The sequence below is a fragment of the Lepidothrix coronata genome, unplaced genomic scaffold (genome assembly GCF_001604755.1).
Source record: "Lepidothrix coronata isolate B3197 unplaced genomic scaffold, Lepidothrix_coronata-1.0 Scaffold37, whole genome shotgun sequence".
NCBI lineage: Eukaryota > Metazoa > Chordata > Aves > Passeriformes > Pipridae > Lepidothrix > Lepidothrix coronata.
The window spans coordinates 5482089-5499910 of NW_016690217.1; positions in this window are offsets into that span (position 1 = coordinate 5482089).

Below are 17822 nucleotides of genomic sequence, written 5' to 3' on the forward strand. Positions count from 1 at the left end.
GAAAATTCATTGAAAAGGTTGTTAGGCATTGGAACAACCTGCTTAGGAAAGTGATGGCGTCACCATCCTTTGAAATATTTGAAAGATGTGTGTATATGATGCTGACAGAAATGGTTCAATGATGGACTTGGCGGTGCTGGTTTAACAGTTGTTCTTAGTAATCTTAAATGTCTTTTCCAACCTTATGATTCAGTGCCAGCAGCTGGAGCAAATGGCAGTTTTAACGTCCTGTCATGGGAGGGGAATGCTGGGTGCTCCCAAAACCAGCTGCTGGGTAGCACCAGCATAAGTGAAGGAGTCAAGGGCTCAGTACAGATGGCTGCAGCAGGACCACGGGTCACAGCCCATGTGTGTGGTGCTGGTTGCTGGGGGGAGAGTGTTTGTGTTCCCCCCACTCCAAACCCGTTGTGCTTGGAATGTGTGTGTGTGTCATCGCCAGCAAACTTCTAGTCAGGGACCCTGCATCGGGGCAGGGTCTCAGACGAGGAAAGGGTCTGTGCTGGTGTGCCCAGGGGGACCTGGAGAGTGTTCCATGAGTGCCATACTGGGGGCCTTCCACCTGCCAGTGCAGGAGGAGGAAGGGGCTGGGCTGTCTGCCCCGGTGGTTGTGAGTCCTCTATGGGGTGATCCCAGAGGCAGAGCTTCCTCAGTGCCAGCGTGAATGTCCAGCTGTGTTGGTGTCCTCTGTGTGTGTGTCTCTGTGTGTCACAGGGACACATGCTCAGCTTCATCTCTGGGTGCACCTGAAAATTGCTTGAAAGAACGTAGAAATCATACGTAATACTGCAAATACTGTACAGTATATTTAAAACCTATTTAAATATATTTAAATCCAGTGATATCATGATTTTATCAAAAATAGATTTCTAAACCTTTACCAGCCATGGTGCGAGAGTAAATACACACTGGTTATAGAAACTAGAAACTCCACTCTGGTTATAGAAACTAGAAAACATCATCCCCAACCTTTTCTATAATGAATTTGATATTTTTAATCTATACTTGCAGTTTCTGTCTTCACACACTGTTGGAGATTTTGTGTCTTTGAAAATTCTATGACAGTCAATATTTTGCTGAGCTGTGTTCTTTTTCATGGCACAGACATAAAAGATGCCAGATTTTGCTGAATTCTGCTTATAGCTCTGTAATATTAATTAGATTATTTTAAATTGCCATCCACTTTTATTGGAAAAGTGCAGTCTTTGATTGCTTACTACAGCAAAAATATAAACATATAATTGATGAGCAGTAATTGTGTTCATGAAAAATTGTTGCACTGTAATGAAGACCTGCTCACACTGGCAGTATTCAGCCATACTTTCTCCTGCTGCCTTTGGCAGTGGCCTCTCCTTTCTGTATTCAGTTTATGCCTTTTTATCTTCTGCTGGTTCTTTATGTACCAAAATAAATGCAAATCTAAATCAATGAGATGTTCTCAACATTTTCTTACTGCAAAACTTCAAAGATATTTAATGGGATTCAAGCGCTGCCATAAGAAACCTGATTAACAAACAATAGTGCTTCTCAAAGGAGTACTGACAAAAGGAGTACTGTCACTAAAGGCAGGTAATTTCCTCTTCCAGTTTAGTTGTCCCTTTACGGTACTCAGGTGGTAACAGAGCTTGCCAACTGCATAGGTAGTTAGTCAGCACAGTATCACAGAGTGGTTTGTTGGAAAGGACCACTGGAGATCCTCTAGTCAAGCCCCCTTGCTAAAGCAGGTTTATCCCAAGCAGGTTGCACAGCATTGTGTCCAGGCAACTTTGGAATCTCTCCAGAGATGGAGTCTCTGCAACCTCTCTGTGCAGCCTGTTCCAGTGGTATGTCACCCTCAAAGTAAGGAAGTTTTTCTTCATATTCAAATGGAACTTTTGTGTTTCATTTTGTGCTGTTGCTCCTCAGAGAGGTGGAGGTCTCAAAAAAAAAGAATACTTCCTTCCTGGAAACTAAAATGTATTCCAAGGGAAGTGCAATGAGAAACATAAAATTACAAAGATAGAATTAGAAGAGTCTTTATAGAGGAGACATAGTTGCTTGAGTCTCAATACTCTTGTTTTAGAGCAAACAAGAAACTTTTCTCCTTGAAAGGAGTCTCTTTATTACAAATCAGCCTCTTAATCTCCTCACAAGTCACTCTATGTTCTCTAGGCTGTGCCCAAGAGCCACAGCAGTTCAGTGAGCATTGCCTGGCAGTTCCCCAGTGATGACAAGTTGTTCCTACAGGAAGGTAAAAATGAGCCACCTCCCCAGAGAAGTGAGCTTTAAAGGTTTGCTTTAGGGTCACAGAACTGTATTATTTGGAAATGTCTCCTAGCTCCTTTTACCTACCCTTCTTTGTTTTATATTAAGCCAGTGGCTGTACGTTTATTAGGCAGGGAAAATTAGCTTTTGAGCAACAGTAATTTTAGTTCACTTCTGGACAAGGGTATACACACAACTGAAATTTAAGAAATAGAAACTCCTCTAAATTTAAGAAAGAAAAGCTCCTTTAAATTTAAGCATCATTGGCTTTGCCTCTGTGTTGTCTTCTCCCTTTCTCATGGTGTTTTCTGGAATATGACTGCTAAATACTGAAGCGTTATTGACCTCAGTGTGGGGAGAGATGGCAGGCCCATGGAACCCCCCCTGGAAGTAGAAGAGCTTGAGGCATTAAAGGGAGTAAGACCGTTCCCTTGAGAAAAGTAAGAGATAACTGCACATTCCCATGGAAACAGCCCTGAGTGCTGGACAGTGCAAGGTCGAGCTGTTTAACAAACTGCAGGTGTTGCATTCCTAGGTGTTTTGTAGGAAAATGTTTGTAGTGTGTGTGTGGGGGAAAGTGGAACTTAGCACTAAATAAAAAGCTGCCTGCTCAGTGTAGCGGGCAGACATCTCTTTGTCTCACGACCCTCATGTGTGTTGTGTGTCGTTCTTCCCCCTTCCGACCGAGACCTTTCGACAGGTACCCAGCGACACCTCAGTATAGACATAATTCAGAAAATGGGTAGCCAAAAGCAATTCTGCTGTTGCATGCTCTCTGAAACAGTTCACTGCCTATGACATAAAGTTTCTTACACAAACTTGAAGAACAGGAGATGATGGTGAAGCTGTTTATATTACCAGAATACAGACAAAAGCTTTGAGATGGAAAGAAGTAAAATAAATTATTCTTGAGGGCAGTTTGTATGTCTATTGCAGTCTGACAGGAAATAGATGCGATGGAAAAGCAGCCTTACTCCTTTAGGTACTTTTTAAACAGATCCTGAATATTGTGAAATACTGAGGCTGGTTGGTTCAGTGACAAAAATTTTTTACCTGATGGCAACAACATTTTTTTTGCCATAAGTGTTGGGAAAAAAAAAAAAAAGAAAAAGAGAAAAAAAACCCAACAGAGTTAGTGGACTAGAGATTTGAACACACTTGAAAAGTAAAGAGCATTTCCAAGCAATGATCACTAAAACATACTTCAGTCCACATTAAGCTGCTTGGGATGCCAACATGTTAAATCTCCCACTTGTCAACCAGGTCACTTACCAGTGCTGTATAAAAAGCACTGAATTACATTGTCGTGACTGTTTGACCATTTTGCTTGTCTGCTTTACTCTCATAGGAAAAAAAAATGCTATTTCAGTGCTGAAAGTAAGCTTAGGAACAGATCATGAGTGTGAGGAGAAAGAAAACTAATGTTACTGTTCCTAACTAGAACATATGATGCACACAATTTTGGTTTACCAGCTCTAAGAATGTCCCTTTTAACATTAAGTCAAATATTTCTTAATAGGTAGTATAAAATTAAAAATCAACAGAGTATATCTGAAAGTAGAAAACTTTATGTAATAATAAGTCTTCACAATCATTGGGGCTTCTCACAATTATTTTTTTTTGCCTTTTTTTGCCTCTGTAGTTCCAATTTCATTGTTCTTATGTTTCTAGTCTCTGGGGGAAACTTTTACTGCTGGCTGAGTTTCCTGAATTTTCATCCAACTGAGAGATATGATAGCACAGGGTCTTTCAAATCTTGTGTATGGGCAAAGAGGAAACATGCTTTACACATAAATCCAAGAGTTTATGGTTAGTATCACCAAAATCTGAACAATGTAATTCAAGAACCGTTATTAGTCTAGATCTATTACAGAAAAATAATAACAATAGACTTAAAAAACAGTAAAAAAAACCCTTAGTAAAAGTAAGAATACCTTTTAAATTGTAATACACACACTTAGTTTCTGTTTGTTTGGGGTTTTTTTTCTGGTGCTATGGTTGTCCATTCTGTACTCCATTTGGTTTAATGTCAATGTGTTCATTCTCAAGGTTCATGTTAAGTTATAGGAGTTTGTCAGCATTCAGTGTCCTTTGCCAGGAGGAATGTGTTGATTATGTTAGTCATTTCTTTCTCACTGAAGGATCCACTTGGGGTCATTTTTATATGTGCTAACACATCTTTACATCTTGCTTTCGTTCATTATTTTTCAGCTCCATGTTACACTCAACCTTACTATATACATACTTTGGATGCATTTGTGTATGTTGCTCACCATTTCTTTGTTCCCTAAAATCAGATTTTATTTCCAGTTACAAGTCTGTATTTCTTAACTGACTACAAGTGAGATGTTTGTTGTGGTGGGGTCTCCAGGGCCAAGCCAATGATTCATCTCTCAACAAACTCTACTGTGCCAGATTCTGGGCCTCCACTTTGCAAAGCTTCTGCTGCTTGTAGAATGGTTCAGGTTGGAAGGGACCTTAACGATCATCAGTTCCAACCTCTCTGCTGTAGGCAGGGCCACTTTTCACTAGATCAGACTGCTCCAAGCCCCATCCAACCTGACCTTGAAAGCTTCCGGGAATGGGACATCCACAGCTTCTCTGGGCAACTCATTCCAATGTCTCACCACCTTCACAGAAAAGGAACTCACAGTAAAGAATTTCTTCCTAATATCTAATCTAAACATACTCTCTGCAACTCCCTGCTGTACTAGACCAGTGCTGGTCTACACAATATGTCAGAATAGAATCTTATGCCACACAAGATGACTGCTTGTTGCTAGTTGCTATAAATATAAAAGATATTTCTGTGCCATGCAAAGAAAAACAACAGTTAGAACAAATTAGCCATGGACAGCTTGTCAGCTGTAGTAATTGCTGCCACAGCTAACACAGGCGAAAAAAAAGCTGCTGGCAGGTCAAGAGAACTCAAACAGAGCAAGCCTGAGAAAAGTCACAGTCACAGTGCTGAGGACTTGCAGGCTCAATACAAAACAAATGGCCTATTACCTCCAATGGCAATGGGATTTTACTGGGCTACATAGTGACTCACAGGACTAGGAGTGGGCCATGAGCTTAACAGCAGCCTCTTGTATCCCACCTCTAAAGTACTACAGACGTAATATTGAAGTGATTTCTCTTTCTACTTTTTTTCAGTACCCTCTGAAATTTTATCTTAGAACTGGAAACACAAGTCACCTGAGTGCCTTTAAAAGCTGTATTTGTTGAACTCGGTGTGAGGTCGGTAGGGGAAGGAAATACAGCATTTTAATTTAATGGTAAATTTCCAATAAATCTGTATTAGGAAAAATTTCTGAGTGAATGATGCTATGACATTGATGAATATTTTTTACATGTAATACAACATTTCTTATGTCGTATTAGTCTTCAGTTAAGAGAACAAATGATCTTGACCTTGAAAAATACTTACCATCATGAAATATGCCATTTTAGATTGAATTTTAGAGTGTTCAGGAAGCATATTTACTCAATTTGCATATGTATACATATGCAAATATTTACTCTTAATTTGCATAGGTATACACAGGAGGATAAAGTGGGGGTTTTGATGTTTGCTTTTTTTTTCCTAATCATATCTGACTTACGAAGGAGAAATGGGCAGGCAATTCTGTTATATTTCAGTGGTCAAATTCTTGCCCTTTCATTTAAGGGAACTTCCCAAAAATCCTCATGAGCTTACATGCGTATAAGATGGATTTACTACAGGGCATGGGATGTTACTGTTAGTGTTATTATTGTGCAAAAGTTACTGCAAATTGGGAACTAATATTTTAAAGCTACTGCACTGGAGCTTTTGAGTAACTTCCATTGCCCAACAGTCTTTAATGGGTGTCTGACCTGGTCTGTGATGAAGTTCCAGATGCACATACCCAGTAATGCTTCAGCCAGGGAGGTAAATCAGAGAAGGCATAGGTAACTGTATCCTGAAAAGAAGAGCCATGGAAACATGTGACAGGTTTACAAGTTGTCTCAGACAATAGCTCTAATTATCAAAGTACTGTTGTGAAATTTGTGTTGCAGATAGAACATCTCTTCAAAGATACCAGTTAATGCTCAAAAGTTAGTAAAATCTTCATCAATCCTTTTGACTTTCCCAGATATTAAACAAGGATTAATTGGACAATTATTTAGATTTTCAGGCTTCTTATATTCATAATACTGTAAGCCTACACAAATGATGGCAGGCTTATCTCGCTCCTAATTTTTGGAAGTAAGAAGTTACTGTAACAAGTTCTCTCTAGTAGTTATCAAACTAAAATGGTCAGCAGAGAAAAAAAGCAAAGTTGTTCATCACTTGCTGAAAATAAGTGTCTACAACATAAAACTTGTTTGTCTTCCTTCTTTCAGGTGTAAAGTTGCATTTATTTTTACATATAATCCTTGGCATTCTGTATTTTCTTTTGTTTCCTCTTTTCTTTCAAGTGTTATCATTCCACACGTATGCTTGTCTGGAACAGTGAATGGTCACATTTATTTTCCCAAGAAAAATATGTCAATCATAATAAGACTTTCATGAGGTTTAGAAGAATCTCATAGGCCTTAGCAAAGTCTATTCCACTTCACTCATATAGTATATAGTTTTTTGCTAAATTAAGTAAACTTTTGATGTTTAAACTCATATGTAGAAAGATATTCAAAGTGAAATATTTCCAAACTGACCAGTTACAGAAGTTTAATATTCAAGATGAAATGTTTTCAAAAGTTGTGCTTTTCAGAATTTGGTAAATGAGGCATTTCTGGATGAAAAATACTTTTCAGAATCCATCACACTGAACACCCTAGAATAAGGTAACCATAATCTCTAGTTTATTTCAGAAAAATTACCACCATTATAAAAAAATTAACATTACATGTTTTTTTAAATGAGAATGAAAAATGACAGTTAACATGTTTTCCAAATAGCTTTGCTGAGTTCTTTCACCTTGAGAGCTCCGTGAGAAACATGGGCTGCTGTGGTCTTACTCCGGTGACTACTCTGCACTGATATTCTACAAGATCTTCTACAGTGGTTAAAAACTTTCAGCACCAAGGGGATTAAATTTGTAATGTGCAAAAGCTTCACAAAGAGAATAACTGCCCTAATACACAGGCAACAAATGTAAGAGACCCTTTAGAAATTACATCATTGCAACCCACTTTCTGAGTGCACAGAATCCAAGTCAAATTTCAGCCTAAACCTCAAACCTTGCATTAGCTTAAATTCGTTGCTCCATTAGTATCTTCTGCCTCTAAGGAGAATTCATTAACTTGATTTTCTGCAGGCTTTTTCTGTTTAGCTGAAAATATGAGCAAAACAAACTTTCAAATGGTCATGTCCTCAGATGATTTTTCACAGAGAAAGGCTGATGAAAGTTTTAGTTCAAAGCAACTGTAGATTAATAAAAAGTTCTCAGAAAAGTCTGTATACTCATCTATTTTTATATCTGCAATCAAATGAAATTAACATCTGCTAAGTAGAATCCCATTGCTGACAAAGAATTATTTTACTATGTGAAGAGACATATGAGTATATTTTGTACTTGTGTGCAAAACATAAATAAACTTCTAAGTAAAGGCAGTTGATATTTGGAAACAACATGCACAGGAGATGGTGGCATTATTTTTAACAATGATAGGGGAAAGAAATGTGAATACTGTCACAGCATAGGACCCAGAATGAACCACCAAATCCTTTGTTTTTTCAACAGTCAAACTCCGCTTTGGTGAAGGGAGCCCTCTTATAGTGAGAATATGACATGATTCTAGGCAGTCTTGAGCACTTATATAACTGTAATTTATGCACTGAAATGTCTAAAAATGATATGTTTCATCCTGAGTGAGGCTCTCTTTAAGACCTCAATTGCCCTAATCCTTTACCCTTCTTCTTTTTTAGATTGATACCAAAAATGGCCAATCCAATTCATTTAAGCTGTCATTAACATGCTGTCCCAGTATATGCTCAACTGCAGAACAAAGCATCTCCAGATCTGCCTAAGCAGTGTGTTCTGTTTGTTGAGCAGTGTGATTCTGTACTGTTTCCTTCTGTAGGAAGAAGGTAAGGTGTAATTAGTTGGGTTTTGAGTGGAGAGTCTTCTGATTTTTGGATTTAGACAATTAAATGCAAGTCCTGCATTCCTATCTGCCTTCTAGAGGAGTTGTAACAGAGGCTTCGCCAATAGAGATACAAATCACACATTGACAGAGGTGTGTTGATGGTAGCAATATTTAAAGTGAGATATCTTCAGGAGGAATGTAAAACACTTCCTGCTGTTGTAGTAGTCGTTCCTGGGGAAGTAAAACAACGCCACTTTAGGATTGTAGACATACATTCTGGCTGTTTATGCATATTTTAGGTAAATTCTGTTTTTTTCTTTCATATTTTAGCATGGGTTATGCAAAAAAGCAAATGACTAATTAATTAAATTCTTCAAATCCAATGGAGAGGGAGCTCGTTACTCAAGTGCTGCTTAAAATAAAGCTTGGTTTTAAAGACCTGTGAAATGTCATGTTTTCTGACATTCTTCTCATTTTTCTGAGTATTTAAAGAACAAAGTAACAAACCAGTACTTAACTGCATAATCAAAAGCAGGTGGAGGGTGGAAGGTATGTTATTTTGCTTTTTATTAAAAACATGATTCTAAACCCTTACTTTATACATGAGTAAGGGAAGACAGTGGGGTAAAGCTGTACATGTTTGATTGTTTTTCAAGGAACAATACAAACCCACAAGGAAAAGGCAAAAATATAGTCCTTACAAGGCATATATATTTTAAACAATTATCATTGAGGGAAATTGTAACTTTTTTGTTCTGAAGGTCTTACAAAAAAAGAAAAAACTACTTAATGGGTTTCTCATACTTTGTCCTTGAAAAGCAGATAACATTTGTATCACCATTTTTATAACTTATTATCTTATATCATTAGGTGAATGTGATTATAATTTGTCTGCGTATTTTTTTCCCCAAACTATTCAGCTATTCCTTAAAAGTGTTTTGTCAGTTTTTTCTATAAAATATGCATGGAATGTTTATGCAAATTTTCAGAAGGCAATAACTTTCAAAAGTACATAATTTAATGGGATGGCTGTAGCTCTAGCATCTTCAGTTTGTGTGATAAAAGCAATGAACTGTAAAGTTGTATTTGTCCGTCTCTGTGTTGTCTTATCTGTGGAGTGGCCCTTCAACAATATTAGAATTGTGCTGAGCTGAAGTGGCCTTGAGAGACCTGCCAGTCACTGAACTGGTACAAGAAAAGAAATCCTGTCATCTGTGCACACTCTATCTGCAATAAACTAACTGAGAACTACTATGGAAAACCCAACACCTGATTTTTATTTTTTTTTTTCTGATATCACCCAAATATAACAGAGAGCTATAAGTAAAATCTTTGTAGAGCTAGCTGCCTGGGCAAATCCTAGAAAAATCCTTGATCTCTCTACCTACAGTGTGAATTGCTTTTGACATGGATGTACTTATAGGAAAAGCGCTTGGCACTGATAACCTGGGAGACCTAATATCTTCTGAAAAGTACCTGGATGTGGACTTCTGGGCTAAACATTTATGACATTAAATGCCCTCAGGTTAACATGGTGCTTTGTAGGTGAATGTGTCAGGTTTATACATGACAGGCATTCTTGTAGTTTTTAAAATAACCATATTTGCTAGTAAGAATTATAGGAATGCATCATGACTTGATGCTTCTTGTTTCTTGCAAGAAAATACTTAATTCTTAGCAATGTTTTTCAAAAATTTACATTCCTCCTGACCGGAAATTTGTATGAAATAGTATATAGAAAAAAAATTGGAAGATTAATCTCATGTGGGGATTATTTTGGATTTCAAGTTTGTTTGGGTTAGCATGATGCAAGATCCAAGTGATAAGATACTGCACAGCCCCTGTTGCAACCCCACACCCTTTTCCTTTCCCCCACCATTAGCACAGAGAAGAGGAAGTTCAAGCAGTGTTGAGCTGATAAACCACAGACAGCAAACCAAGCTTTACTGCCTGAGCATCATGGGTCTCTTGCATCCTTGCCTCTTCAGAGGCTGCTGTGATGTATCAACATGGAGAGAAGTAGCAGAGTTGTACGTGGGAAGACTTTTTCCCAGAATAGCCTGTGCATCCACTTACAAAGATGAAAGAAGGTGTACGTGAACACTGACAGAGAAATTGTCCCATTTTCATTTTTATTAACCATGTTTTGACATAGGATTAGATTAAAAGCAGAATATGATCTGTTTATCATTTTCAGGGCATCTTGCATGTCTTTTCTGCTTTCAGCCTTGCAAATATTTTAAGATGAAATCAGAGAAATCCTTTAGAAAAGAGTATGCAAATCACATGAATAAAATTATTGAAGGAGCATTTAATTTAGGGTCACTTGCTCAGAGCTTGTGACAACTCACCGGGAAGTGTTCAATAACTCTTCACATCTCTGTTGCTAATGTACAGTTGTTCTGACAGAGGCTTTCAATTCCATATTGGTCACAGTTTTCAGGCCTTCATTCATATTACTCCACACTGCATATGGCAAGGCACCATCAGAGGTGAACATGTTCTGCTTGGAGTCTGTAGTTAATATCCCAAAAAAACGCCTGTGATGAGGCAAATCAAAGTCTTTCAGAGACAGCAGTGATAGCCCAGCTGAAGTGCTGTAGCTGATGACATCTTATTAAAACACAGTTTTCATTTTAATCAGAAGAGATTATTTTATTTAGCATGCACAGTGAATATAATGAACTGCCTCTTTCAGACTGAATCTTTGGCAGGTGACATATGGGGGTTGGTCTGGGCTTTTGTCTGTGGGGATTTTTGGTTTTTTCCTTCTTGCTTCTGTACTCTGGGTTCAAATTACAATAAAACTTCTGATTCTTGTCATCCCAGTTTAATACTGTATGATCGTCAGATGTGTTTCACAGAGGTACTGCTTTTGTGCTGAGTAGATCACAGTGCCTGGAGTAGCAATACAAGTCCTCACCTGCTTACCTGTAGAAAGGAATTTTTGAAAAAATTCATCTGATATTATAGCTTTGCAGTACTCTAGAACAAATCTACCAGTCTCAGGGTAGATCAGGTCTCTTGACAACACCTTGGAGTTGGTGTAAGGTTTGGGATTACAGCTGGTTGGCACTGATGTCAAAAAGTGGAATAGTTTTGCTTTTGAGGGAGATTTTAAAAATGAAGATGAATCCAATTCCGAAAAATAGAAAAAGTTATGGCAGGAAAGCAAAGTTTAATTTTCTTCAGAAGTTATGTCTACATTTCATTAGATGTCATAAATCCTTCTCAGTCTTACTAATAAAACAAAAGAGAGTTGTCCCTTGTGCTTCTCTCTTCCTCATGCACATTTTCTCTCTACCCACCCCCAATTTTCCTTTTATCTATCCATCCCTCCCTCTTTCTTTCACCCTTTTCTCCTTTCATGCTGCCTCTCTATTTCTCTCTCTTACTCTCTCTCATACCTATCTCTGGTCCTCTCTCCCTCATGTTCTGCCCCTCTCCCCACTCCCAGACCTACTTCCTTCTCTCTCCATCTCACACAAAAGTAATGAAATGGAAAACTCACCTAGAAAAGCTGCTTCTTTTGCCCTTAGTTTAAGGTAAATTATATTTACAAAGTAAACAGTTTGGACTTAGATTTCCTTTTTGTTAGAACAAATTATTTTTTGTTAGAACAAATTAATTTTTGTTCTAACTTGATCCTCTTTCTGTGGGATAATTGTGAACAAAACTGTATTTAGATAATAGTATGAGCTTTAAGAAACAAAGCAAAACTCTAGATTTTTCTAAAAATGACATCTCTTTGTCTTGCTATTATTATCTAGATAATTCCATGAATTGAAAAAAATATATTCTGCCAATATATAGAGAAAATTATTTTCTTCTCAACAAGCTCTTTGTTTAACTGATGATCTAGTTAAAGAAGCTATAACTGCCTCTTGTATGATCAGATATATAGGTGATATCATGCAAGAATCGTCTGTGATTATGTATCTATTTTTTAATTTTCTTTTTCCTTGGGTAATTTTTTTTTATTCTTTCCCTTCCAGATCTATCTCCTTACGTTCATTCTTCTTCCTGTGTTAACCTATTTTAATTTTTGTATGTCTGTTTTTTCTTTAAATAAACCTTCCTGACAAGGAATGGTGTTTTAAAGGGGAAAATGAATGTGTTCAGGCTCTATCTTTTCTTTCTTTTCCAAGGACTATATAAAAAGGAATAAGCCATTCTTCAGCTCAATTTTACTAACCAGCTACAACAACAGAGAATTAATAGTAACATAAAAAAGTAAGCCTTGAACAGTAATATTTAGAAGATTTATTAAAATTCAAGTTGTGTCTGAAATATAAATTCTCTTTTGCTTGTTTGTAACTAGTTTAGCTTTGCAGCAAAGTAAATTTCTTTCTCAGCTGAGTACTCAGATGAGGTCACTTGGTTGGATTACCAGGTAATCTTGATATTTGCTCCTACTGATGATTTGCAGTTTAGTTGATTTGCACAAATTTGACTAGAGATCACTTAACTTCTGCTAGGAAGGTATAATGAACACTGGGACCCAAGAAACAAGGCAAAGTATGATTAAAGGGAACAAGATATTTGGGAAAGAAAGGGATCCTGCATCTCACTGCTAGGAGGAAAGGTAGCCATTTGGCATCAGCGGCTGGTGTGTGCTTCTGACCTGGACTAAACATGGCTGATTACAATGTCAGAAGAAATGGAGTTTCTAAGAGGCCAAGGAAAGGAAAAAATTACAGCAGAGGCTATATCACACAACATCCTTGGAATGAAGAGGTAGCAATATAGAGTGGAAGTGCTCCCCTTCCCTTCAGACTTAGTGTGGATTTTGTATGTGCATAAGCCGAAACACATGGAAGGGGAAAGGACTTTTCTTCAGATGAATGACAGCATTGCAAACTGCATATGTAAGAAAGGAAATATGTTCACCCTCACAGGGCTAAAAGCCTTTCTAAACACTCTCTCTGAAGTCTCCAACCCCTCTTAACACATCTGCAGCAAAACGGAAAGAGGTCGTAATCACCTTGACCTCACCTAGTAAAAAAAAAAAAAGAAACAAATGTGCAGAAACTTTAACAAACTACATTTGATCATTATTTCCTCACGAAGTGTAGCATTTTATTCACATACAGATAGGCAGAAAATATGCTCAAAAGCAGACAGTGCAAACAAAAACTTGAAACCAGTAGCATTTAGTTTTCACTCCAAAGATACTTCTGTTTTCAGTTACCAGATATCCTATTTATACTTTGTCAGCTCAGCTTTTGGTTGTACATGCATGAACTTAGGACTGTAACAGAGACCTTGTACAGGGACCTGTAACCAAAGGTTTTAACTTCTAAAGTGAGACTTTTCCATTTCTGCAAATTCACAGACTCTCAAAATTCAGAAATAACACTCTAAAATATGGAATGTGATAAGGAGAGATGGCCATCTAGACAGGAAGGATGCTGTTCTACAATCTGCTGGTATGCTTGCCCCAGAACTTAACTTTGGATATAGAGGGTATGGATAGCTCTAGAGGTAAAGTGAAATGGGATAAAACCTAAATTGACAGACCTCTAAAGCATTCATATTTCAAGGAAAAAATGGAAGTTTGGGGGAACCAGAAGATGATCACTCCCTATAAGCACAGAGTTTTATTTCTGTACATTTATAATGGCAAATGATGATGGGACTAAGTCGTGTCTGTGTGCTTGGGTGGCCTACTGTTTCTTTGTTCTTTTTATCCATGACTACCTGACTGAGTTTCTGAGGTCTGCTTTTTCTCCTGCCCATCTGCTAGGGAGTCACAGGGCTCTATAGTACACACAGGATAGCTAAGAAGATATTTAAGGGTTTTTAACCTTAGGAAGCTGACATACTAGAAAAACCATTGACTTCCTGCTAATGTTAGTCTGTTTCAGATCAAGTTCTCTATAACAGAGAAGACTTTTAAAATTCTTTTTTATTTTTAGCCCAGAGGTTCTACATTTTGCTAATTCCCAATTGACATAGAATTAGTTTCTTGCTTTACTAACCCGGAATGTTCACTTGCACCTTTTGGGTTTCATAGGTTTAGAACATATACATACACAGCTAAATAGATACATATATATAACATTAACCTTTTGGGAAAAATGTCTATGTATTAAATAAACATATATACATAAAAAATACTGAAATTCACATAATATTTCTTGCAGGCTTTTAATTACTTATAAAGCAGTGACAAATTTTGATGTGTTCTCAGTTGAGTAATCACATTATTTTTCCCTCTTACCTTTATCTTCCTTTCATAATCAAGAGTGGAGAATCCCCTTGTGCAATGAAAAAGGGAGCCTTTTATGATATTGGCTGTTAACAGATACTTCATTGTCTGTGCATTGTCTACAGCACCATAGTGCAGTTATTCTAACTTTAGCAAGCATGTCCCTTGTAAGCAAAGTCTTACAAGGCCACTTGTCTCTACATTTTTGTTCAAAACAGAGCAGTCCTTCAGCCTGGGTACATTCCCCAGCTGAGGTTAATATCTCCATATGCATTCTCCCCATGACACACCACCTCACTTCACTTCTGTCCTCTTTGGTTCTTCTCCAAGACAAGAAAAAGACAATGAAAGGAGAAGTCACAGTTTTGTATCAGACTGAAAAAGACTTTCCACATTGATCTATAGAAGAAATGAAAGTCTCTCTCCTTCTTTCACTTCCTGCACCAGTGCTTATCTGAATGATGCGGAAACACCAGTGTGATGGAAGAGAGGTTTCATGTGATGCAAGAGCTTGCATTTGGAAATTCCATCTGATATTGAAAACACATCTTACCTGAGAATGAAGTAAATCTCTAGGAAAATTGGCATTGTTTGAAGAATATCTACAGCAGGAACCAGGAAGGCAAGAGTAAGGGACTGAGAATTATCTGATCAAGAAGTGCATGTCAAGTAAATAGTAGAAGTATAAATATATCTCTGTAGACTGGAGAGCCATTGTAATATATTTGCAAGTGGAAAATGGTGAAGAGAAGCATAAATATTATAAAAAATCCCAAATTTAGCAAAATCTTGAAGTCCCTAAAGGTGCCAACAAAAAGATTTTAAAAACAACAGTTGCAAGACAAAATAAATTTTCTTGGTCTTATGTAGCTTAAATTCCTTCTAAATCCCTCAGCATGGTGTTTCCTGGGCCCATCAGGGACTTTACCAACTTGCAATGCTTAAACTAGAGAATTTAGGTCATCTGCATCTGGGTCATTCTTGTCATGAAGTGAGGAAAGTGATTGGTCTATGAGATATTACCGATATTTGTGGTATCATCCAAATCAGTATGATGTAATAAATGCATACACACAAAAGTTTACCAGATTTGTCCTTGGAAGTGCAAAAGTAGTGTCTTTGTGCCATCATGTTGAGCTTAATGGAACAAGAACAACTAGAGAAGAAGAAGCAGATGTAGAATATCCCCAAGAATGTAAAGTTTACCTTCATAATTAATATTTATATTACCATAAAACTCAGTTTTGAAACATCATTGTGGCTTACAGAGCTTGCAAAATCCACAATAAGCATATCTAATATGAAAAGCCTTGTGCTGCCTAAAGTTACATAGTAGTAGACAATAATGCTAAGTGCTCTGGGCATTTGGTTCTTGCTTTTCTATGTGTCTTTATGGGTTTAATAATGAACAAATGATGAAAACTCCTGAAGTGTGCTTCAGAGCTTGGTCTGCATCCCATAAAGTGACTGTATTAAGATTAAGATCTGGTCAGCAAACTATTTCTTCATGAAAGGAAATGGGATAATATCTTAACATGAAAAAAAGTCTCAGTCTTACTTGCTTTTGCAAACTGATGAATTTGAAACCACCAGTCTCTTTTAAGTATTAGAACAAAGTTCAACAGAATCAAGCTATGGATTATAAGAAATACCATTCACTCTGTCTCTCATTTCTCTTATAAATTTGGATGCATTGATTTGACTGAAGACAGTTGGCCAGTTTTATTGCTACTGCATATGTATTACATCAGGGATAAAATTACACCACATGGGTTAAACCAATCTAACATCCTTTACAGCAGCAGCGATCTGTTAGATTAGCTCAGGTACTATAATTTCCTCTTGCTGTTCCTAAGGTGTATTCCTTGGTTTTTTGTGCCACAGAGTGAGCTGTCCTGATCTCTTGCTTGTAGACTGTGGAAAAACAACTGTCTCTCCTGGAAACACAGTGGGAGTTTAGTGAAGGCTCTAGAAATTGTTGCTTTGGTCTTGCATTCTCTTTGCATAAATCTTCCCATAAATATGGAATTCAATCCACAAAGCAGAGTTTATCAAAAGATAAGTGGCTCAGAGGGGAAACCAGTTAACCATCTTAGTTAACCCTGCAAAGAAGAGACACTTGTTTATACAAGGTGGTGAATGGAAGAGGTGGATTATAGAAGCAGCATTTGCTGTCTAAGACAGAGTAACTCATAAGACCAGTACAGTCTCTCTCCCCCATTTTATAGGAAAATATATATTTATATTATCCTGGTTTTCCCCCGGGAGTTAAAAAAATGGTAACGCCCAAGGGAGTGATGTCTCTCTTGCTGTTGACCCAATCAGTGCCACTGCAAAATTTAAACATATCACACCAGACCGGAAAAGAAGGATGATGTAGTTGTTGGAGGAGAAGTAGTCTTGTTCTGAGACCATGAGGAGAGAGAGAGGGGCTAGGAGCCCCGCTGGGGGCCATGGCCTCCAGCCCCCCGGCTGGGGTCGTAGAAACTCAGAAACAGTGCTAAACTGGACCGGGTTCTGTGACTGAAGAGCTGGGGGAGTCTTTCTCCACTGTGAGTGGGCAGCAGGAGCAGCAGCAGAGGCAGCACTGAGTGGAAGGCCATGACTGAAAACCAAGAAGATAAAAACCAAGCAGCAAAGACGGCATGCAGCAACGCAGAGAGATATCCTGCAAGGAGAGAGAGAGAGCCGGCAACAGAGCAGAGAAAGCTCAACAGAGACAGTTTTGGGGTAAGAACTGAATCAAGTCCCCCGAAACCCCTTTTGAGACCCCTCCTAAGAGGAGTCTCCTACTGGATGAAAGTCCTAAAATGCAACATGCAGCAGAGGGAGAGGAGCTGAAAAGCTCAAGACATCCTGGAAGCTGGACCGGGACGGATGGATGGAATGCGGGGGAAGTGGCCTTGTTCCCCCCTGCCGCCCCGCTGCTGCCACACTGGCAGTTTTGAGACAGAGCAAAGGAGCTCTGATAGAACACTTAGGGCAAGGACTGAACTGAAAGCTGCCCTAAATGTTCTGACTCAAGGAAACTCAACCCCTCGAGGAAGGGAACTTCGTGCGGGTCTTACACCACATGATATCACATAGTGAGGCGAGCTTTTGTCCTGGCTATCGCAGTCCAGAGGAAAGAGACCTTTGCTTGGAGACGAAGGGCTGAGAGAGGTGACAGAAGACCCCCTTGTGTGTAATGGGAAGAGATCCAGCTACAACTTCAGCTAAGGTGACAGAAGACCCCCTTGTGTGTAATGGGAAGAGATCCAGCTACAACTTCAGCTAAGGTGACAGAAGACCCCCTTGTGTGTAATGGGAAGAGATC